The 25000-nt window shown below is 40.8% G+C and overlaps 1 protein-coding gene across 2 annotated transcripts in view; it reads right to left on the reverse strand.

The window, feature by feature from the left end:
* LOC144959164 (cyclin-dependent kinase 14-like) overlaps window positions 1-25000 on the reverse strand; it is a 143343-nt gene that overhangs the window by 70198 nt on the left and 48145 nt on the right. The gene's annotated exons all lie outside the window — the stretch shown is intronic.

The following is a 25000-nucleotide window of genomic DNA, read 5'->3' on the forward strand; positions in this document are numbered from 1 at the left end:
CCCCCCCCCCCCCCCCCCCCTTTCCACACCTATTTCCACATGGACACACACACACACACACATACACACACACATTTACAAACATACACGTCGAAATTAACACATCACACAGAGACATATACACACGCAAACACACAATTCGTGATATCGATAGCCTAAATACAATGACCGCCATCTTTGTGGAAACCAATGAAATCACATTCACACACACACACACACACACACACACACATTTATACAGACAACATACGCAACAAAACATACACATGAACATCAACACACAAACACACAACAAACACACACACACACATCGTCCTGATATCGATAGCCTCAATCCAATGACCGCCATCTTTATGGAAACCAATGAATAATAAATAGATTACCACCACAAGGTTATCTCCCCTTGGGGCTAATCGCTCTTCCCTCCTTCGCATGCCCCCCCCCCCCCCCCCCCACCCCTTCGCCACCACCACCACCACCACCTTATTAACTTCTGTTTTGGGAGGAATTAGACGTAAGGGCTGGGGGGAGGGGAGAATGGATGAGAGTATAATATCAATATGAAATATGACCAGCAAGAATATGATCCTAGGTCTGAAAACAGAAACGGAGTAGTGTGAAGGCGAGCCCATAGCCACCTTTAATACATGCCGAGCACCCGAATCGGTACAGCCCCACCTTTACTCAAAGTAAGATGTGGACCGGTACTCATCGAGGATGTTACCAGACACAAATCCTACTTTGACAAATGGTACATGGTACCAAAAAAAAACAACCCCGTAGCCACAGCATTTCGCCTATAGTTGCTGGCACACCAGTAAACTGAATGAACGTCCTCGTCGGGGATCAGATTCCCCATATGAGCCGAATCCGATGGACCTGTGGGTTGCGCTCATTAATATCTCAAGCATAATATATATATATATATATATATATATATATATATATATATATATATATATATATATATATATATATATATATATATATGATAATGGTTGCGCTGGACCGCAGCCTTGCCTATCGGGTCGATCTCTAAGGAATTCCCCAGAAGACAGAGAAACGCAACAGTATTCTGAGGAAGCTGGCGGGAACAACCTGTCCAACATGTACTCGCTGTGGGCAAGAACCTGAGACAGCAGAGCATCTAGTAGAACGGTGTGTTGTGACGATGCTACCCGGCGGGTTTGCGTTGGTGCACGAATGCGGACCAGACTTTGCTGATTGGGTCGATCGTCATAACATAGTAGTGTGAAAACCATAAGAGGCTGCTGCCATGATGACATCAGCCCTGGCACTGTGTTTTTTCCAACGCGGAGGACTTACTGCGCTCCATCCAGTGTGGGTGGAAGCAAGAAGGTCGATGTATAACTTCGCAAGTCCATGCACATCGTGTCGGGAACTTGGCGACAACGCCTAGAGAAAATGGGGCCCGAAAATAGCCGAGATCCAGCCCCACATGTCCGGTGGGAGACGATTACGCCACTACCACATCATCTCATTCATCTGTGGTGTTTCATTCATCCTGTTTTGTTGATAAAGGGGAAACCCGAAACTTTCATTTGGTCTGTTTTTGTAATTAAATTGAAGCTTACATTCAACTTCACGTTATTAAGAGACGAACAAGGTCACAAGCAACACCACTCGTAAATTTCAATCCGGAACCGCACAGAGATGTTTTCAGGTTACACAAATTCTATAGATAAAGATTAAATTTATAAACATAAAAATTGCCGAATACAGCAATTTCCTATTTCGGGCGCAAAAAAACTAGTAAGAATGAAGTGGTAGTAATATGAAGAGTGATATGGTATTTGGTAGTATTGGTGTGTGTTGATTGTGTTGTATAGTGTGGTAGTGATGTTGATGGTGGTAATAGTATTGTAGATACAAATGTAGTATGATAAATTGTAGTATTTGTATATATTAAATGATGATGATGTGTGGTTGGTTATAGAGCAGCGTATAGATATTGTGGTGGGTTTAGATAGTGTAATGATGTTGGTGGTGGTGGTGATGTAAAGTATGTCGTGATGATGATGTGGTGCTGGTGGTTATGTAGTAGTAGTGGATGATGAGATGATGTTGTAGTGGTGTTGTTGTAGTAGTGCTAGTGATGTGTGTGTTGGTGGTTGTGTAGTAGTGGTATGATTGATGTGGTGTGGTGTGGTGTAGTAGTGTAGTACATAAGGTGTGTGTGGTGATGTATATAGTGGTAATGTGTGTGGTGGTGGTGGTGGTGGTGGTTGTAGTGTAGCAGTAGTGATGATGTGGTGGTGGTTGCAGTAGTGTGGTAATGATGTTGGTGGTGTGGTGATTGTAATAGAGTATAGCAGTAGTGATGATGTGGTGGTGGTTGTAGTAGTAGTGGTAATGATGTTGTGGTGGTGGTGGTGATTGTAATAGTAGTGGTCGTGATGATGATGATGTGGTGTGTGGTGTTGTAGTAGTAGTAGCATAGTGATGATGTGGTGGTGTTTAGTAGTAGTGGTAATGATGTGTGGTGGTGGAGTGATTGTAGAGTATGGTCGTGTGAGATGTGTGCTGGTGTTGTAGGGTAGTGGTTAGTGATGATATGTGTAGTGGTATTGTAGTATATATAGTGGTAGGATGATAGTGGTAGTGGTGGTTGTATTAGTGGTATGATGCTGATTGTGGTGGTGTGGTTGTAGTAGAGTAGCAGTAGTGATGATGTGTGGTGGTTGTAGTAGTAGTTGTAATGATGTTGTGGTGGTGGTGGTGATTGTAATAGTAGTGGTCGTGATGATGATGTGGTGCTGGTGGTTGTAGTAGTAGTGGTAGTTGAGATAATGTGGTAGTGGTGGTTAGTTGTAGTAGTAGTGGAAGTGATGTGATGTGTGGTGGTGGTGGTTGTAGTAGTAGTAGTAGTAGTGTAGTAGTAGTAGTAGTAGAGTAGTAGTAGTGTGTAGTAGTAGTAGTAGTATGGAAGTGATGATGATGTGGTGGTGGTGGTTGTAGATAGTAGTAGTAGTAGTAGTGTAGTAGTGATGATGATGTGGTGTGTGGTGGTGTTGTAGTAGCAGTGGTAGTGATACGATGTGCGGTGGTAGTTGTAGTAGTAGCAGTGGTGTAGTGATGAAGATGAGGTGGTGGTGGTGTTGCAGTAGTAGTGGAAGTGATGATGATGTGGTGGTGGTGGTTGTAGTAGTAGTAGTAGTAGTAGTAGTGTAGTAGTAGTAGTAGTAGTAGTAGTGATGATGTGTGGTGGTGTGGTTGTAGTAGCAGTGGTAGTGATGACGATGTGCGGGTGGTAGTTGTAGTAGTAGCAGTGTGTAGTGATGAAGATGAGGTGGTGGTGGGCTTGCAGTAGTAGTGGTAGTGATAATGATGGTGGTGGTTGTAGTAGTGGTGGTGGTAATGATGATGGTGTGGTGGTGATGATGGTTGTAGTACAAATGGTTAGTGATGATGAACTGGTAGTGGTGGTTGTAGTAGTAGTAGTGGTAATCATGATGTGGTGGTGGTGGTTTGTAGTATAGCAGTAGTGATGACGTGGTAGGTGGTTGTAGTAGTAGTGGTAATGATGATGTGGTGGTGGTGGTTGTAGTAGTAGTGGATGATGATGTGGTGGTGGTGGTTGTAGTAGTAGTGTGGTGGTTGTAGTAACAGTGGTATGATGATGCAGTGGTGGTGGTGGTGGTGTAGTAGTGGTAGTGATGATGTGGTGGTGGTGGTTTAGTAGTAGTAGTGGTAGTGATGATATGGTTGTGGTTGTAGTAGTAGCTGTAAAGATGATGTGATGCTGGTAGTTGTAGTAGTAGTGGTATTGATGATGATGGGGTAGTGGTGGTTGTAGTAGTTGCAGTGATGATGATGTGGTGGTGGTGGTGGTGGTTGCAGTAGTAGTGGTAGTGATGACGATGTGGTGGTGGTGGTTGCAGTAGTAGTGGTAGTGATGATGATGTGGTGGTGGTGGTTGTAATAGTGATGGTAGTTGTGGTAGTGATGATGATGTGGTGGTGGTGATTGTTGTAGTAGTTGTGGTACTGATGATGATGTGGTGGTGGTGGTTGTAGTAGTAGTGGTAGTGATGATGATGTGGTGGTGGTGATTGCAGTAGTAGTGGTAGTGATGATGGTCGTAATACTAGTGGCAGTGATGATGATGTGGTGGTTGGAAGGAGGGAGGGGGGGGGGGGGGGTATCCTTAGAACAAATTGACCTCACCGGAATTTGACGGAAGTTGCCCGGAGCCCGGAATTTTTGGCTCCAGACCGGAGTTTTTTCCGGTGAAACCGGAGTTTTGGCATCACTACGTTATTATTTATTAAGATCAAGAGAAGGAATGGGGATCGATACCCCTCTCAAGCGCATAATGGACGGTGCCCATATTTCGAGTAATAAGTCCCAGCAACCCTTGTACTTAACTTCCCTGAATTCGGACAGGGACGAGGTGGAAGTCGGTCTGGACGATCCCCCGCGTGTCTAAAATAAAACAAACAAAAAGGTTAAATAACAACAACATACACAAAATTAAAAAAAAAAAAAAAAAAAAAAAAAAAAAAAAAAAAAAAAAAAAAAAAACAATTATACCGAAACTTCAAAAAATCTACAAAACACTTTTAAAAATCAAAAGCCTCCGGTTTGCAAATTGTGGACAAATTGGGAGATTGGGGGGTGGGGGGGGGGGGGGGGGGGGATGGTCCTGATAGCTCAGTGGGTAGAGTACTCGCTTAACACCACGCAAAGTGACCGAAATCGATTCCGGGCGAAGTCGAGATATTTTTACCCGAACCCCCAGTCAGTCCGCCCAGCAGTGATTTAGGGACCTGCTGAGTCTTGTTAGATCTGGTGAATAGGACTTTACGATACTAACGCCCTATCCAAAAGGTAGCGAGCAATGGCTATTGTCTGTTCAAGCTATAAATAGAACCAAGATGACGTGACTCGGGTATTTGTTATTGTTTTGTTTTGATTTTTAGTGAGGGTTTTTACCATACATTTTTATGGGTAATTCTCACTAAACGGTATTAACCAGACTATAAACGTTCAAGGTTACACATAGGTTTGTGTGTTGGTCCGTTATACTTCCGGATGGCAATGTTGTGAGTGCCTTAGCCAAGCGCATACTATCTGTAGAAACCGGGATAACCTCCATCCGAGCTAAAGGCTCTGAGAGACTACTCTGTCGGCGGAATATTTTAGTATCTACTTTGAATGGATGAATCTGGGTGGGGTTCCTGACCTCCCATGGTGGGCAGGGAGGTACATACTGCGTCTTCTATCCCCTTATCTGTTTTCCAACATGCTTTCTGTCTTTGTCTTGGAATGAGATTACTTAGTTTTGTCCTGGCCCTGGCCGGAGTCCTGGCTGGGAGGGAACAGTCAAATGCATAGTTATTGTTTTGGGAGATGATATTGTTTTTCCTTGTAAATCATCTCTCTGTTATTTATTATTAAATTATATTTGTTATTTTAAATGTATAATGTAAGCATTTGAGTGCATTCTTCTTTGTTGGATTTTGTGTTTGAGTCCGGATGAGACTTATAGGTGATCTCAAACTAAGTACATTGGTGGTATGCTTTTGGAATCTACGTCTGATCCCTATTTGTTCCCAGTTCCCCTATGTCTTACTATTTCTTGGGTGCTTTATTTGTAATTCTAGAACTTTTTACTATCCCATTTTCTTCCTTTTTACTGGCGCTGATATAACCTAAATGTGTTGCAAGCGCCGTAAAACCCTTCAAAACAAAAACAAACATGAATGGATGAATGCGTGTTTTATGCTGCATATTGGAGAAGGTTACTGATGATGATGATGGTGGTGGTGGCGGTGGGGAATGATAACGGGTTTTTTGTACTCGGTATAATGTGATTGTCCGAATGCATCTATGGTGCCTTTAGCGATTAGGGTAACGTGATGCCGAGCATATATGCATATATACAATATAATAATATATCTTTCTTACCCATTCTCTCTCTCTCTCTCTCTCTCTCTCTCTCTCTCTCTCTCTCTCTCTCTCTCTCTCTCTCTCTCTCTCTCTCTCTCTCTCTCTCTCTATCTATATATATATATATATATATATATATATATATATATATATATATATATATATATGTTGGGTTTTTTTCTTGTTTATTTGTCTATGTGTGGGGAGGACGGGGTGGTTTGCCCTTGTATATATATTTATTGGGGGTGGGGGGGGGGGGGGGCGATTGTTACGAAAACGACCTTTTGGCACAGTGCACCTTCTAACTATATAAAATAAAACGAGTTTTCTAGACATAAATAAATTTCAAAATCACAAAAAAGATCACAAGAAGAAGTGCGTTTGTTAATGGAACATTTCCGGTGCTTTTCTCTTGGCAAAAGTCACCAAAATTAGGATGAAATCCAAGTCCCAAACACCTTTAAGTGTATATATAGATCTACCAGTACCGACGTGAACTGTTTTGTAGGTCTGGTATGTTATGGTATGTTATGGGCGTATTGTTGAAATGGAGAAAGAAAGAGAAAAAAAAAAACAACTCAAAACCAACGTGATTTCTCTGTCGTCGATCTGGAATTTAGTCATGTATTTATGTCTTTATTGTTTTTGTGTTGTTGGCTGAAGAAGGGTTTTGAGCCCAAAACATTCCGTGTTTGGTAGTTTGTTCTGTTCTTTATCGAACCTGTTGTATTCATTGTTGCGAATCACTTCTTACAGTCCACAGTTCTAGCAGCTTAAAATCACCTTCAAACCAACCCTACGTATTGCCAATTACAAAAAATGGGACCCTTCGCCTCAAAACGGTATTAAGTCGGGATGGTTAAGATGTTGAAAATTGAATTTATAGCAGACTTGTGTTGAGTTTGTATGTTTTATTGAGGAGAATGGATACTATATTTTAGGATGCTAATGACAACAATTTATAATTTTGACCAGTTTTGCATTTAATTCGGCTTTTAAGCATCTCGTTCGTTCCGACATAATACCATTTTGAGGCGTAGGGTCACAAATGTTAAATAGAGCCTATAATTGCGTTCAGTAATCAGACCTGCTCATATGTGCACCTCGGTGGTGTAATCATATCAAAGAGACAAAGCCGATAACGGGTGAAATAATTCCAAGCAAGGACAGTATCCGATATCACAGCATTCCTATACCTGTCGATCATTCGGTCATGAGGTGGGACTGCAAGGCATCAGAGACACGTCACTGCTGATGGTGAATTGGATTCAGTAGTCTGATGTCACGCCACCCGGCAACGGCGGCCATCTTGGTTCTAAACAAAGAAAATCATTCCTTTTTATTCTTCATGCCGGCTAGAACTTTTCATATGCCTTGTGATCAGAATTTGTAAAAGTCAAAACATGATCAAATTTATGGGTTTTTTTCCCCTCTGGATACGCGTTTATGCTTGCCGGAGAAATATTTCATACGGCGTCCGCCATTGTTCTGATAGTTTAGAGCCAGTGTTACTAAGTTACCATGCGTCATTAGGAAGGAAGTGACGTTGCGACTGTTGAAGAGTATTGAGTTGAGACCTAGGACTTCGTATACTCCATAGATGTCGATGTCACTGGTCGAGACCCAACTGCCATAGACACATTATAAGGGCATATCATAGATCTAGTATGAACCACCAGATGTGATGAGGGAATCAAGAAATCTAGCCGTTAAAGAGTTAAATCCACTCCAAGGACAGTATTTGATATCATAACATTACTATACCAGTTAATCATTAAGTAATGAGGTAAGCTGGATTCCATCAAACAGACATCAGTGCTGGCGTGTCGAGGTAGCGAGTCGAGGTTCACCACCTGCCTTCCTCACAACAATTATAAATGCCATACCATAGATCTAGTATCAACAACCAGACGAGACGAAATTAAATTGAGAGCCAAAATAAAAATCGGGACAGTATCTAATACGATATACTACTTGGTCATTAACTCACTCAATCCTAGAGGTTTTTGCTACTTTTCAAAATAAGAATTTAAAAAAATTAAAATGAGCATGTACAGAGATAGTTTTATTCAACTATCATTAACATGTAAAGACTAAAAACATTAGCTTTGATACTATGCCTATAATTGGTCTCAGAAAAATGTAATTGATTGGCATGGGGAAAATGTAACCTGGGTAAACTACGGATATAGTCGGTGTTAGGGTTGAGTGAGTTAAGCAATGAGCTATGCTGGATTCCATCAGACAGACACCAGGACTGCTGGTGTTGAATTGAGTCCAGATCCAACTGCCTTACTTAAAAAACACGTGATTAATGACGTAGATCAAGTATGAACCATTGCTGGCGTTGAAGTGAATGGAAGTCCATCTGCCTCACACACACATTATAAAGGATATTACCACAGATCTAGTATCAACAACTACTAGACGCCAAGAGAAAAAATATCAGAGTATAATATAATATTATAGGGAATGAGATTAGCGGAAGAGTAGCGTCCCTTGATTGGACGTCACCCATAGTCTGTGACGGAAAATTTATTAGAGGGAGAACGTCATGTTGGTTGTGCGCATGCGTCTCTCGTCCTTCCGAGGACGAGAGACGCATGCTCACAACCAACATGACGTTCTGTCTCTAATATCTTTTCCGCCGGTGACGTCACAGACTATGGGTGACGTCCAATCAAGGGACGCTACTCTTCCGCCAATCTCATTCCCTATTGATATTATTATACAATGTTGTCATTTAGTAAATGATGCATGTTAGAATCTATCAACCAAGCATCACTGTTGGTGTTGAATTGAGTCCAGATCCATCTGCCTTACTTAAAACACATTATTAATGGCGTAAGTATGAATCACTAGGCGTGATGAAGAAATCAATTGTAGCCGTTAAAGAGTTAAATAACTCCAAGGCCAGTATTTGATATTATAGATTAAAATTAAAATTAAATTAAATTGAGCTTTTATATAGCGCAATATCCACTAAACGTGCTCAAAGCGCTTTACAAGGGGTCCCTGGTCAACAGCAACATCCAACATGTAGGACGAGACATAACGCCTGTTAGGAGATATTACAATTTTTCGGACAAAGACAACGCTGTTACCGGCCAGGTACTCATTTTACACCTGAGTACGGTGAGAGAATGTGAGTAAAGAGCCTTTTCCAAGGACTCAACTATGCGCCGAGCGAGGCTCGAACCCAGGACCTTCCGATCCGAAAGCGAGTGTCATACCACTAGACCACATAGCCGCACAGTTAGATTGCAGTTAATCATTAAGTAACGGGGTAAGCTGCAGCTGGACTCCATCAAACAGACATCAGTGCTGGCGTTGAAGTGAATCGAGATCCACCTGCCTTACACTACAGTCCTTCGGAACCGGAGTTTATCCCGGTTTCTATAGCGCAAAACGGACAATATCAATAAAAAATAATTATTATTTGCTATCCTTTGGATAGAACGCCTAGTCAATCGCAAAAGTATTTTCCGCCAAATCTAACATACTCAGCTACCCATTCACTGCTGGATGGTAAGGGGGGGGGGGGGGGGTCATATAAAATCTCAACTGCATCCAGGATCGACCTTGGTCCGTAGCCCTACTATAATACTCTTTTAGTACGCCATACCTTGGTCCCTTTGGGCGTGAAGCGAGTGCTCTACCAAATGAGCTATCGGGACCCCCTAACACACAGTAATACCATAGATCTAGTACGAACCAATAGATAGATAGATAGATAGATAGATAGATAGATAGATAGATAGATAGATAGATAAATAGATAGATAGTCATATGGCCCCTCTCCATACGAAAGGAGAACATCCGACACTTCAAACCAGTGGAATATTTATCACAATCTCCTCAAAATCTGTAATTTGTTACACCTGTCACTGGGATCATGAGAATTTAACCAACGCCCCTCCCCACCACACACACTCTCTCTCTCTCTCTCTCTCTCACACACACACACACACACACACACACACACACACGCATTCTTCCTATCTCCACCCTTTCTCTCATCCTTTCTCTCACACACCCACACACATACACACACACACACACTCACAAAACATTTTCACTCTCTCTCTCTCTCTCTCTCTCTCTCTCTCTCTCTCTCTCTCTCTCTCTCTCTCTCTCTCTCTCTCTCTCTCTCTTTGTCTACAAGGCCTCAAAGCGCGTGATTGAATCGAACTCTGTACTTCTTGGGTTCGAATAAGAAATAAAAGACCACACCAGTCTGTGAGTGTGCCACACTTACTCCTTCCTGTATATCTATTTACAGGTCTGTTAACCCAAACCGTTGGGGGGCTCATTGGTGATAAAGGGACATTCTCAAACCACCGTGTACTTATTTACAGGTCTGTTAACATAAATTATTAGGAATAAGCCTCATTGGTGGTGAGTAATTTTCTTTAAAAAGCGTATACCGCCTATAACAGAAGTAATATCTACTTGGTGTGTGTGTGTGTGGGGGGGGGGGGGGGGGGGGGGAGGGGAGGGAGTACTACTAACTCGCCAAGGTCGATGGGGAAATTATTTGAGTATCAGACAGAGATTTGTTAAGATCCACGGATTAGGGAAGGGGTGAGGGGAAGGAGGGGGGGGGGGTTGTGACGTAGTTACCGTTAGTAATACTAAAATAGCACAAAATTTATTTACTCAGGTATTTACCGTCTTACCAGGAACAATTGAAGGCTGGTTTTCCAAAAACTCATCAAGTCGATTTTTTCTACTTTTTGAGATTTTCCATCCAAGAAATAAATTGAAATGTCAACTTTATTTCTAAGCAGCAATTGGCGCAAAGAATTTCCATAGATTTGTGGGAATTGGAAGTTTAAATGTGATAAAACAATAGACCGAATGAGAGATTTTTAGGGAAATAACCCTCAAATGAAAAATAAAAACGGAGTTGTAGAGATTTGGAAAACCACTTTTCAATTAGAAACCAGGGTTAAACTGCCCTACAAATACTAATTAGCCGATTTTTCCATTTTCGCAAAGACGAAAAAAAATAATTTCAACAACAATTACTTTTGTACTGGAAATAGATAATAGTAATGTTGATGATGGTGATGACGATGATGGTGATGATCTAATGATGATGATGATGATGATTCGAATGATGATGACGATGATGATGATGATGATGATGATGATGATGATGATGATGATGATGATGATGATGATGATGATGATGATGATGATGATGATTATAATAATAATAATAAAACAACAACAACAATTTATTCATATAATAGCTCTAGAAGCACAACTACAGGTAATAATAAACGAAATAAAAAGGGGAAAAAATAGGGGAGGGGGGGGGGGGGAGCGGGGAGTGGGGTTAACCCATTTAAAGGCGAGTCCGAATTCCTATCAAAATGTCCTTTTTTTATTAACACTACAGCAGATGGCATGAATGAGGTTATGCAAAATACTCAACTAGTTATGCCCGCCAGAACAATCGTAACCATCACTCAAATCTATGTGTAACCTTAATGTGCGGCTATTTATAATGTGGTCTTGTGGTGTGACACTCGCTTTCGGATCGGAAGGTCCTGGGTTCGAGCCTCGCTCGGCGCACAGTTAGTTGAATCCTTGGAAAAGGCACTTTACTCACATTCTCTCGCCGTGCTCAGGTGTAAAAATGTACCTGGCCGTTAACAGCATTGTCTCTGTCAGAAAAAAAAATTGTAACATCACCTAGCAGGCGTCATCATATCTCGTTCTCCTTGTTACGCGTTGCTGTTGGTCAGTGAACCTTGTAAAGCGCTTTGAGCACGTTTAGTTATATATAACGGCTATGTGGTCTAGTGGTATGACACTCGCTTTCGGATCCGAGGGTCCTGGGTTCGAGCCTCGCGCTCGGCGCATGGTTGAGTCCTTGGAAAAGACTCTTTACTCACATTCTCTCACCACACTCAGGTGTAAAATGAGTACCTGGCCGTTAACAGCGTTGTCTTTCTTCGAAAAATTGTAATGTCGCCTACATGTTAAATGTTGCTGTTGACCAGGGACCCCTTGTAAAGCGCTTTGAGCACATTTATTGGATATTGCGCTATATAAAGCTCAATTTTTATAATTTTTATAAAAGCTCATGTTTTTTTAAAACGTTAGTAGAGTTGGGGCCATGTGATGAATGACACTTGTCTTCATACCGAAACGTATAGGCTTCGACTTAGTGAGCCGATAGCTCTGTTGATAGAGTGCTCCCTCCAAACGCAAAGGGTCCGTGATCGAACCCGGGTGCAGTCGTCGATTTTTTTTTCTTTTCTGACTTCCTGTCCACCCAGCAGTTATTAGCTAGCTGGGTCTGTTAGATCTGGTGGAAAGTACTTTGCGATAGACTAGCGTCCTATCGAAAGGACAGCCAGTAATTACTATTGGTCGTTTCACGCTATAGAAACCGGGATAAACTCCGGCTCCATCGGCCCAATGGCTTTGTAGGACTAAATGTTTTCTTTTCTTTTCCTTTTATTTGGGATGGGTGGGGACGGGGGGCCGGGGTGGGGGAGTGGGGGGGGGAGGGGGGAGGGGGATGAGACGCATCCCCCTGAGGTGTTCCAAGATTAAGAGAACAAGAGCAGAATCGACACCCGACTGCAAAGGGTTAAAAACAAACGGATTCCAGATGCACCTGTCCGCAGACAAACGGTAATTACAATTATAGAGACCTAGAACACACAAACATACATTCACACACACACACAAACACACACACGCACGAACGTACACATAGAGAAGGGAGGAAGAGAGAGAGAGAGAGAGAGAGAGAGAGAGAGAGAGAGAGAAGGGGAATATAAAGAGGGAGAGAGGGGGGGGGGGGAGAGTGAGAGAAGGGTAATAGTGTGTGTGTGAGAGAGACAGAGAGAGAGACAGAGAGAGAGAGAGAGAGAAGGGGAATATAAAGAGGGAGAGAGGGGGGGGGGGAGAGTGAGAGAAGGGTAATAGTGTGTGTGTGAGAGAGACAGAGAGAGAGAGAAAGAGAGAGAGAGAGAAGGTGAATATAAAGAGGGAGAGAGAGAGGGGGGGGGGAGAGTGAGAGAAGGGTAATAGTGTGTGTGTAAGAGAGACAGAGAGAGAGAAAGAGAGAGAGGTGTGTGAGAGAGAGAGAGAGAATGGGACTACAAAGAGGGAGAGAGAGGGGGTGGGGGGAAGGAGAGATATAGTATAAAAAACGTTTAAGCTTACACATAGTGGTATGCGCTTGGCTTAGACCCTCACAACATTGCCATCCGAAAGTATAACGGACTAACATACGAAACTATGTGTAACCATGAACGTTTATAGTCTGGTTAATACAGTTTAGTGAGAATTATTCATAAACATGGATGGCAAAAAGCAATAACAAAGACACGAGTGGAGTCAATTTCATTCCTTATATAAAAGTGTTCATAATATGTCAAGTACTGTTGAAATCGGCCTCCGTCTGTAGAAAGGAATGGATGGAAATGGATTACAGACTCACCTGTCCGTAGACTAACGGTAATTACAATTATATAGTCATTACCAACTCTAGCACTAACACACCCACACACACACACCCACACACACACACACACACACACACACACACACAGAGACATACAAACAGAGACATACACAGAGACATACACCCTCAGCAAACACACATAAATACGCATACACGCATCTACTTACATCACGCACACACACACACACATACCACACGGAGACGCACACACGCACACTACACGCACACGTAGACACACCCACCCACACACACACACACCACACGCACATGGACACACACACACACACACACACACACACACACAATAAGTAACACTAATAAAGCCGAACTCTGAAGAAAATAAATAAATAAACGAGAAAAAATAAACAAGAATCTAAAATTTTGCCCAGAAAACTCGTCCATCAAATCACATCCATCGATTAAAATGACCCTCCTCTTGTCAAAAACTCTCAAACCTGGAACTTTTATACTATATTTGAAGGACTATTTTTCTGGTCCAAATTTTACAAACGATATCAGGCGTGGTCAATGACTAAAATGAATGACAATGAACGCAAAACTCGGGCTCTTCACATCAGTAAGACGCTTTACTACACAGTACCCCATTCGACTCAGGTGTGAAAGAGTACCTGGTTACAAGCGTGGTCAATGACTAAAATGAATGACAATGAACGAAAAAAAGACTGGCTCTTCAGAAAGACGCTTTACACACTATCCCATTCGACTCAGGTGTGGAAGAGGACCTGGTTACAAGTGGTGACGGATAGTGTAAATATGGTAGTGTGAAAAGTATTTATGAACTATTTTTCTTTTTTTTGAATTAAAAAGTAATGACGGTTGGGGAAATAAATGATACAATATGTGGAGGGCATTCATTATGGAGCATAATAAATCAAAACAAATGTATGCGCTATACAAGCGTTCAGAACTATGTATTCCAGTAATTCTAGACTCACCTGTCCGCAGAGACAAATCTGTAATTACAATTTGAAAGCTGCCTCAAGCATACATCACAGAAAGTAACACTAACAATAACAAGACTATGGTAATCCTTCCCTACATACAGTTAGACAGTCATGCCACACACACACACACACACACACACACACACACACACATATATATATATATATACATACACACACAGAGAGAGAGAGAGAGGAGAGAGAGAGAGAGAGAGAGAGGAAGAGAGAGAGAGAGAGAGAGAGAAAGTGAATGAGAAAGAGAGAAAGGGAGGGAGGGAGGAGAGAGAGAGAGAGAGAGAGAGAGAGAGAGAGAGAGAGAGAGAGAGAGAGAGAGAAAGCGAATGAGAAGAAAGAAAGAAAGAGAGAGAGAGAGAGAGAGAGAGAGAGAGAGAGAGAGAGAGAGAGAGAGGAAGAGAGAGAGGAAGGTCCTGAGTTCGAGTCTCGCTCGGCGCATATTTGGGACCTTGGAAAAGGCTCTTTACTCACGTTCTCTCACCGTACTCTGGGTGTAAAGTGAGTACATGGCCGCCAAAAGCGTTGTCCCTGTCGGAAAAAAAAAATATATTGATATATCGCCTAACATGTCTCGTTCTACATGTCACGTGTTGTTGGTCAGGGACCCCTTGTAAAGCGACTTGAGCACGTTAAGTAGATATTGCGTTATAGAAAAGCTCATGTTTGTTTTGTTTGTTTGTCTGTTTTTGTTGTTTTGTTGTTCTTTTTTAAAGGAACATACTTTGAATAAAGAAGAGAAAAAAACATGAAGCAGTTGACTGAGTATAGACACGTAGATAATCACGCCTTTCGGACAGTCGTCATAATGTAAACAATGGCCCTGGTTGGTAGTAAACCTAGCGATCTACACATTTTTTTTTACTATCGATGGTATGTGTTTAAGTAAAATACCCACTGTTCTATCGCTTTCTCAATAGAACCGACACAGGAAAATTATGTGCAAACTTAACTTAAGCGTTTATAATATTATGGTGGAGTAAATTGTGCAATAACTAGTTAGCCACCCATTTGGCGGTGTGAAAACAATACAATGATCAGGAGAAAGGTCGATTTCATTCACGTGATTGTTAATACCAACCAACTATGTTCGTCCGACCACGTGTGAAGGTGTGACGAACATTCCATGTTTTGATTGGTCAAAAATCTACTGGGTAATTGAGACGAGAAGAGTATTGACTTTATGTGGACTCCAATGTATTATGTGCGGCGATGTGGTCTAGTGGTATGACACTCGACTTCGGATAGGAAGGTCCATGGTTCAAATCCCGACCGGTGCATAGTTGAGTTGAGTCTTTGGAAAATGCTCTTTATACTCAATTCTCTCACCGTACTCAGATGTAAAATGAGTACCTGACCCTAAACAAACGTCGTCTCTGTTCGGAAAATAGCAGCACAGCATAGCAGCCAATTTTGAGATGGCAATATAGAAATATATCCAGGCGAGCAATACCACTTTAGTCCAAGATATCACTATATATTATGTCTTAATAAGGGAGAAAAGTGGTGACGTCACACCTTCTACTTTTCCGGTGGCTAAATCGTTGAAAGTGTGTATGTAACCAGTCCTTCGGATGACAAATTATAATGAATAGGTGACATATTGAATCATAAAGTGACATACATAACTATTTAAGTAGCTGGATGTAAAGGGAATGAGATTAGCGGAAGAGTAGCGTCCCTTGATTGGACGTCACCCATAGTCTGTGACGTCACCGGCGGAAAAGTTATTAGAGAGAGAACGTCATGTTGGTTGTGCGCATGCGTCTCTCGCGAGGACTGGTTGGCAGCTATGCATTTGTATTCTGTTCTCAGGGAGGAGTTGGTGGTGGCGGTGGAGAAGGAGGAAGAAGAAGAGGATGATGAGGAGGTAGACAATGAGAATGAAGAGATGGAAAGGGGAACGTGGCGGATGAGGAGGTGGAGGAGGAGGAAGTTGTGGTGGTGGTGAAGGAGGAAGAAGAAGAGGATGATGAGGAGGTAGACAATGAGAATGAAGAAGAGGATGATGATGATGATGATGATGATGATGATGATGATGATGATGATGATGATGATGATGATGATGATGAGGAGGAGGAGGAGGAGGATTATGATGATGATGATGATGATGATGATGATGATGATGATGATGATGATGATGATGAGGAGGAGGAGGAGGAGGAGGATGATGAGGATGATGAGGAGGAGGAGGAGGAAAAAGAGGAGTACATTAGGAAGAAGGAAACGGAGAAGGAGGAAGAGGAAGTAAGGGAAAGGTCGGTAGGAGTAAAAGACACACTGATACTATGTAATCAAATAGGTGTTGATGAGTACACGAGGTCAAGATAAATGAAATTACAATCCACATGGATTGCCGGAAGGCACTCGGCGGTCTCTAGGGTCACAGGTCAAATACCGAGTAATGGTTTAACTCTTTCCCAGCTGGGTTGGAGCGTAGCCATCGTTATGTTATATCTTATCTTATCTTATCTTACTAAAGGCTTAACAGGAATTATCCTTTAAATGCCTTATGCAATAGTTTATAATTACAGAATCTCACACAGCTTGTATTGTATCATTTACAGACAGTTTTACACAACTTTGAATGTCAGGAAAAATGTATCAATCGAAAACTACAATCATAGAATACTGGTAATTGAAAACTGGTCAAGATTATAGCCTGATACTGAAATCCAAAAGAACTGGCAGTTTGACGTCATTATTTGGTTTTTGCACCGCGTAGTGACATGTCGTTAGTAGTGCTCATGGAAACAAGTTATTTCATTAGTTGAATATTGAATACAACTCACGATTTGTTTTCTTTTGTGGCCAAAGACTGGCATTTTGACGTCATTTTTTGGTCAGTGTCAGGCCAAAACTTTACGAAGGCCACGGTTGGAGTTAAAATCTCTCGTTTGACATTTGACTTCAGATTGTAACGCTTTCATCGGGATGGCAGTAACGGGAATACTTTGAGGCTTTCATCGGGATGGCAGTAACGGGAATACTTTGAGGCTTTCATCGGGATGGCAGTAACGGGAATACTTTGAGGCTTTTATCGGGATGGCAGTAACGGGAATACTTTGAGGCTTTCATCGGGATGGCAGTAACGGGAATACTTTGAGGCTTTCATCGGGATGGCAGTAACGGGAATACTTTGAGGCTTTCATCGGGATGGCAGTAACGGGAATACTTTGAGGCTTTCATCGAGATGGCAGTAACGGGAATACTTTGAGGACCGATTCGCATATATTGCTATACTTTGGAAAAGAACAAAGACATAGATTCGACCAGAAAACTCGTCATATTGTTGAAACTGTTGATGTTTTAAATCAACTATAGCGACTTCGATATTTATCTTCTAACCAATTTACGAATCTTTAAATTTCCAATTAGGCCGGTCTGCATTACTCGCCACGAATCATTAGAAAAGCACATTCTGCAGACAAGGGTAGACGGCAAGAGAGGATCATATAATATATCGATCCATTACAATGATCTTTTTCTTATCAAAAACTCTCAAAACTGGAAGTTTTATTACAGTCCGGGGTCGAGAGTTGTTTTGTTTTTTGTTGTTTTTTGTTTTGTTTTGTTTTTTGTTTTTTTATGAGGATCCTTTTAATCGATTTGAAGGACAAATTTTCTGGCCAAACTTAAAACATGTTTTTGTTTTTTTTTGTTTTTGTTTTTTGATGCTGTTGTTTTGTTGGGTTTGTATTTGGGTTGTTTTTTGTTTTGTTTTTTTTTTGTTTGGGTTTTTTCTTTTGTTTGGGTCTTTTTTTTCAGAATACGGCAGAATTTATTATAGCTAAACACTGGTAGTTCTATAAATTTGTCATAAATAGAGTGATTGAAAAAAATAGTAATAGCGACCAACTATTTAAAAAGGTGTCTATTCATTATAATATATAAAACGTAAAAACATGTACAAGACATAGAGCCGGATAAAGCAGAAATATAACAATATAACGGGACACCCCCCCCCCCCCCACGACCACCGCCGACCATCCCCTGAAGAAGAAAAAAAGCAATCGCCCTCGACTGTGATCGAACCTGAGACCTCCGCATAATCCGTCAGACACGCTACCATTACACCACAGAGGTTTAGTCATAGTGCGTCAGTGAATATTATAATATTATTATTATTATAAAGGGAGAATCAAAAGTAATGGAGTCTGGACGTCAAAAGGGTTAATAGGCCTGTAAAGATGTCGGTTCATTGGACGCTGAAATGGGTTAGTCGACCGTTATGGGTTAAGTTAATACAATTTACTAGAGGAAAGTAAAAGCTTATGCTGTCGTCCTATTTGAAAAACACAAATTTAGAAATTTGGCCAGAAAACTCGCCCTTCAAATATCGATCAATTTAAATGACCTTTGTCTTAGCAAAAACTTTCAAACCTGGGACTTCACGAAGTCCCAGGTTTGAAAGTTTTTGCAAAGACGATGGTCATTTAAATCGATCGATATGTGAAGGACGAGTTTTCTGGCCAAATTTCTAAACATGTGTTTTTCCAGACCACAACACTATGGGCGTTATGGGTGTAGAAAGGTTGTTTAACCAGCTATCTCTCACGCTCTGGAAAAAACAGGTAGTTAAAGATTTGGCCAGAAAACTCGTCCTTCAAATATCGATCTATTTAAATGAACCCAAACTTGGCAAAAAATCTCTCAAACCTGGGACTTTAATTAAGGAAGACCTCACAAGGTCCCAGGTTTGAGCGTTTCTGACAAGATGGTGGTCATTTAAATCGATCGCTATAATTTGAAGGACGAGTTTTCTGGCCAAATATTTTAAAACATGTTTTTTTCCCCCAGAAAACGGCAGTTGACTGTTTCAAATGAACGAGCGGCGGAGGCTGCCCGAAGACAGGGATAGTAAAAATAATATAGAGACCTCTATGTACTAAGTAAGAATAACGGTGAAAATGGAAAGGATTAGGATAGAAACAGTTCAAACAATAGACGTGACGGGTGTAAATGGAAAGGATTAGGATAGAAACAGTTCAAACAATAGACGTGACGGGTGAAAATGGAAAGGATTAGGATAGAAACAGTACAAACAATAGACGTGACGGGTGTAAATGGAAAGGATTAGGATAGAAACAGTACAAAGAATAGACGTGACGGGTGAAAATGGAAAGGATTAGGATAGAAACAGTACAAACAATAGACGTGACGGGTGTAAATGGAAAGGATTAGGATAGAAACAGTTCAAACAATAGACGTGACGGGTGAAAATGGAAAGGATTAGGATAGAAACAGTACAAACAATAGACGTGACGGGTGTAAATGGAAAGGATTAGGATAGAAACAGTACAAACAATAGACGTGACGGGTGTAAATGGAAAGGATTAGGATAGAAACAGTACAAACAATAGACGTGACGGGTGAAAATGGAAAGGATTAGGATAGAAACAGTACAAACAATAGACGTGACGGGTGAAAATGGAAAGGATTAGGATAGAAACAGTACAAACAATAGACGTGACGGGTGAAAATGGAAAGGATTAGGATAGAAACAGTACAAACAATAGACGTGACGGGTGAAAATGGAAAGGATTAGGATAGAAACAGTACAAACAATAGACGTGACGGGTGAAAATGGAAAGGATTAGGATAGAAACAGTACAAACAATAGACGTGACGGGTGAAAATCCTTCGTTAGCAAAAAAAAAACAAAAACAAAACAAAACAAACAAAAAATAAAAAAATTTAAAATCCATTATTAGGAATATGGCATTGATTTACGTATGACCGAACGTAATAATAAAAAAAAAACGAAGAAGAAGAAGAAGAAGAAGAAGAAGAGAAGAGAAGAAGAAGAAGAAGAAGAAGAAGAAGAAAGAATCGGCAGTAGTAGCAGCACAGCAACAATAGTTGTTTGTTTTTTGTTTGTTTTTTGTATTGTTATGTTTGCTTTTTTTGTTGGAGGGGGGGGGGGAGGGGGGGGGGTTGTAGGTGTCGCCGAGAAGCAGACGAAGAGATAAAAATATCACAGCATTATCTATATCACAAAACTTATTGATATTTCAATCCCGAAGATCTACCCTCTAATGTCCCATGTGCATGGAATATGAATATGGGAAGAGACACGGTATGTATGCCATCACTCAGACTGACGTGCACTTATTTGCAGGTCTGATAACCCAATTCCGTATGGGCTCTCTGTTGAAATGGAAATCTCAACCCAAAAAAATGACGCATTTTATTGTCCATTACTACAATGTTAAACTAGGCCCATAAGGGGGTTCGGATGTCAGACCTGCATATATGTACACGTCGGATCAGACCTTTATGAACGTCTCTAAGTCATTAAAACTTATTGAAAATTAAAACTGATGCCAACTGCATCATTTAAAGGATGTTGAAGTGCCATTCAATCCTTGTGAGGGGAAACTGTTGATGTTTTAAATCAACTATAGCGACTTCGATATTTATCTTCTAAACAATTTACGAATCTTTAAATTTCCAATTAGGCCGGTCTGCATTACTCGCCACGAATCATTAGAAAAGCACATTCTGCAGACAAGGGTAGACGGCAAGAGAGGAAGAGGTAGACCAAAAAGAAGCTGGGAACAAGATATATGTGAATGGCTGGGAATGACAGCAACTCAAGCACGTAGACTGGCGTGGCGAAAAACCGTAATCTGTTTCGCAAGAAAGTTCGGGAAGCAACGTCCTACGCAGGATCAGCTGACTAGAATGCATTACTCTATAGTGTCGTACTCAGATTTTTAAAAACAAAACAAGTATTGAGAACTTTGGCCACAAAATTCGTCCTTCAGTAGTTATAGATCAATCAAAAAATGACCCTAGTCTTATCTTGAAAAAATAAATCTCTCAATCCTGGGACTTCTCTAAAGACTTTAGTGGAGACACAGGTTTGTAAGTTTTGGACAAGATGAGGGTTGATTTAAATTGATCGATATTCGAAGAACGAGTTTTCTGGCTAAATTTGTAATATGATATAATGTGTGGGTTTTTCTTAAAGACTACAGGCAATGTATTGATCTGACAAGAGTTTGTTGGGTTTTTCTGCTGACGTGAAAATATCGATGCTGATGAGAAATGTCAATACCATCAGCCCAAACTGGTAACAACCGACCGCCCCACTTTTCACGGGACTGGAATTCCCAATGCTCAGACTTGCCTAGCTAGTTGACATTTTTTTTTTTTTTTTGTGCGGCTATGTGGTCTAGTGGAATGACACTCGCTTTCGGATCGGAAGGTCCTGGGTTCGAGCCTCGCTCGGCGCATAGTTGAGTCCTTGGAAAAGACTCTTTACTCACATTCTCTCACCGTACTCAGGTGTAAAATGAGTACCTGGCCGTTAACAGCGTTGTCTTTGTCCGAAAAAAATGTAATATCGCCTAACAGGCGTCATCTCTCGTTCTACGTGTTACGTGTTGCTGTTGGTCAGGGACCCCTTGTAAAGCGCTTTGAGCACGTTTAGTGGATATTGCTCTATAGAAAAGCTCAAGATATTTTTTTTTTCATATTTTTTTCTGATTAACCATGCTCAAGCGCTTCATATGTTTCATTCATTCCCCCTGCAGGCCTTATGAAAGCCTACTTCATCTCACACAGTACCAGTTGCCTATTTTAGACATTTTGTGGGGGTTTTTTGGCACTAGCATTCTAACAGTCCCTTTGCTGCATGTAGCTAGACACTCATTCACCTCGGATTTGAGTAGGGTCATTTGTGTAAAGTCCTGTAGCCAAGGACGACAACACGACGTCGGGACCAGATTATTTAAAGATCACTGTCAACCATTCGGCCACTGATCACGCTCAATATTGCTTGACTTTCGTGACAAGACAAGACATTGTACCGCCGCTGAGCCGTGCGTAGTTGTAAAATGTCAAAAATTATCAATCATCCGAATTAATCAATTTACTATGTAAATAAATTTGTGTAAATCAGTCTTTACAATGAAAAATAAAATAAAAGCTGACGATCTAACACCAAAAGTAGTGTGTCTGTATGTGCGTGTGCTTGTGTGTGTGTTTGTGTGTGTGTATGAATATGTGTGTATGTGTGTGTTGGTATGTGTGTATGTGTGTGTGTGTGTTTGCGCCAAACTTGTTTATGTTTTTTTTTTACAGGTTTTACGGTGCTTGCAATACATTAAGGTCATTTCAGCGCCAGTAAAAAGGAAGAAAATGGGATAGCCAAAAGTTCAAGACGAACAATTAAAGCACCCAAGAAAAGGTAAGACAAAAGGAAAGTGGTAGATAGATAGATAGATAGATAGATAGATAGATAGATAGATAGATAGATAGATAGATAGATAGATAGATAGATAGATAGATAGATAGATAGATAGATAGATAGATAGAGATGGATAGATAGATAGAGAGAGAGAGAGAGAGAGAGAGAGCGAGAGAGAGAGAGAGAGGAGGGGGGGGGGGTGTTTGTTGGGGTTTTTTTTTTTTTTGTTTTTTGTCTTTGATCAGAATAATATACCGTCACGTTAAAAGATCACGCTGGGACAGACAAAATATTTGATATGATAATAATATAATGCCGAAAAGGGTCGTTTCTATCCACGACAACAAATGTTAACCACCAGACAATAAACGACGATATTAAAACTAGTCCCAATCTCCAATAGAATGGATCATAAAAGCTTTTATCAGCTTTTCGGGGTCAAGCTAAGGACGATTGACCCAAAAATTGGAACAAACAGCGGAACAGCTGGATTAGCCTCTCATCTCGACGACTCCACGAAGCGTGAATGAAATTGATCCATTGATTCGGGTTTTCAATCATATTTCTGAAATCTAACCCAGAACAAAATAACATTATGAAAATGATTAAAACTAAACCTTCAATTAAAAAAAAACAATAATAATCAAAATTACATTTATTATTTTGAATAGTCTTTCGGAGCTATAAGATCCATTGAGTAAAGCTTAGAGCTTTATTCTTCTTTTTTTAAAGCTGATATTTATATTTGTTCATTGCTTTTTACAATCCAGAGCTTCGAGCCGCCTACTATGACCTTGACATTCATTAGGGGTCCAATGTCGTGACGTCACTTCTTCTTTGAGAAGTTTGAGGTTGCTTTTTTTTTTCTTTCTTTTTTTTTTTGGGGGGGGGGGGCGTGGGTTATGAGCGTTACTTTAACCGTGAGAAGAGAGAGAGAGAGAGAGAGAGAGAGAGAGAGAGAGAGAGAGAGAGCCAAGGAGAAAGAGAAAGAGAGACAGAGAGAGACACAGAGAGAAAGGGGGGGGGGGATAGATAGATATAGAGAAAAGTGACTTTAATCGTGTGTGTGTGTGAGAGAGAGCGAGAGAGAGAGAGAGAGAGCGAGAGCCAAAGAGAAAGAGAAAGAGAGGGACAGAGAGAGACACAGAGAGAAAGAGGGGGGGGGGGGGGGAGACATAGATATAGAGAACAGTGACATCTATACATGACATTCATGAAAACCGCCTCCCGTCGCCATTGCCATTATATAACGGCAGGGCGTGTAATTCTTGACGGCGCCGATAAAAAACGGTTTCCGCGCCAAGTTGCCAGTTTGGCCCATTTCATATTACTAATCAGGGATGGCCTTTACTAAAATTAATAATTTTAAAAATATATAAAAAGGTCTGATTTTTTTTTTTCTAGATGGGTAAGGTAGGGTAGGGAGTTCCATTTCGGACACCCAAAATGGCTCTCTCAGCTCAATGACTTCTAATGGGCACACACCGAGAGTAATTGTGAAAATACATGTTGCAAACACGCCATTAAGCGAATTTTTAAAGGTAAAATGCATGTCCATTATCAGACTTTATGTGTGTATTTAGCGTGGATATATGGGACCTAGTCACTTGTCCCAATTGTGATACCCAGTTGTGCCAATTCAGACAACCCAGTTGTGCCAATTCGGACACCCGGTTGTTCCAATTCGGACACCCAGATGTGCCAATTCGGACACTCCTTTGACAATTGAGACAAATGCAACTAACTTTTCTCAGTTTGAGCTAAGATTGATAGCAAACCAGCTTACTTTCACGATTAGGGTGGATGATTTGATAATAGTCAAATATGAAGCCTGTTTTATACGAATTTAAGCGTTAAAAGGAGCGGAAAAGTTTTAATGAATACGCAAAAAAAATACTTTTTAGAAAAATCAACACATTAAAACCGACCAAGGTCAGCCGGAAGATTCCGAAAAGCCGGTTTTCCGGCTTGGGAATAGGGATATCCCTGCATATTAAATCACATGAACTTAGCGAGTTTTTTTTTAAATCTTGCTTGTTTGGTTGTTTTGAAACCGTTTGGCATTTTGTTTTTGTTTTTTGTTTGTTTTGATCTACTTGTTTCAAATTACTCAATTGCATTATATATAAAACATGTAATAATAAATACATATATGATAGACAAATTAATATTTACTTCACAAACTGTAAAAATTACGTTTAACTTACACCGACATGGCGAAGTCATTTAAAAAAAAAATTAAATCAAGGACATAGATGAATTTCCACTTTCTTGTACATTAAAGGAGAAAAACCGATACATACATAAGTCTTTAGAAAAGTTTGGCAGTTTTTTTGGGTTTTTTTCTGTAATTGGCATTATTCTACCAAACCAATCAGGCAACCCCGTTTCCCCCCAGTTTCCTTCCGGCCGTCAGCCCGTG

This window comes from Berghia stephanieae, chromosome 13, assembly GCF_034508935.2.
Source record: "Berghia stephanieae isolate SIO BIC M18660-M18661 chromosome 13, UCSD_Bste_1.3, whole genome shotgun sequence".
Lineage (NCBI taxonomy): Eukaryota > Metazoa > Mollusca > Gastropoda > Nudibranchia > Aeolidiidae > Berghia > Berghia stephanieae.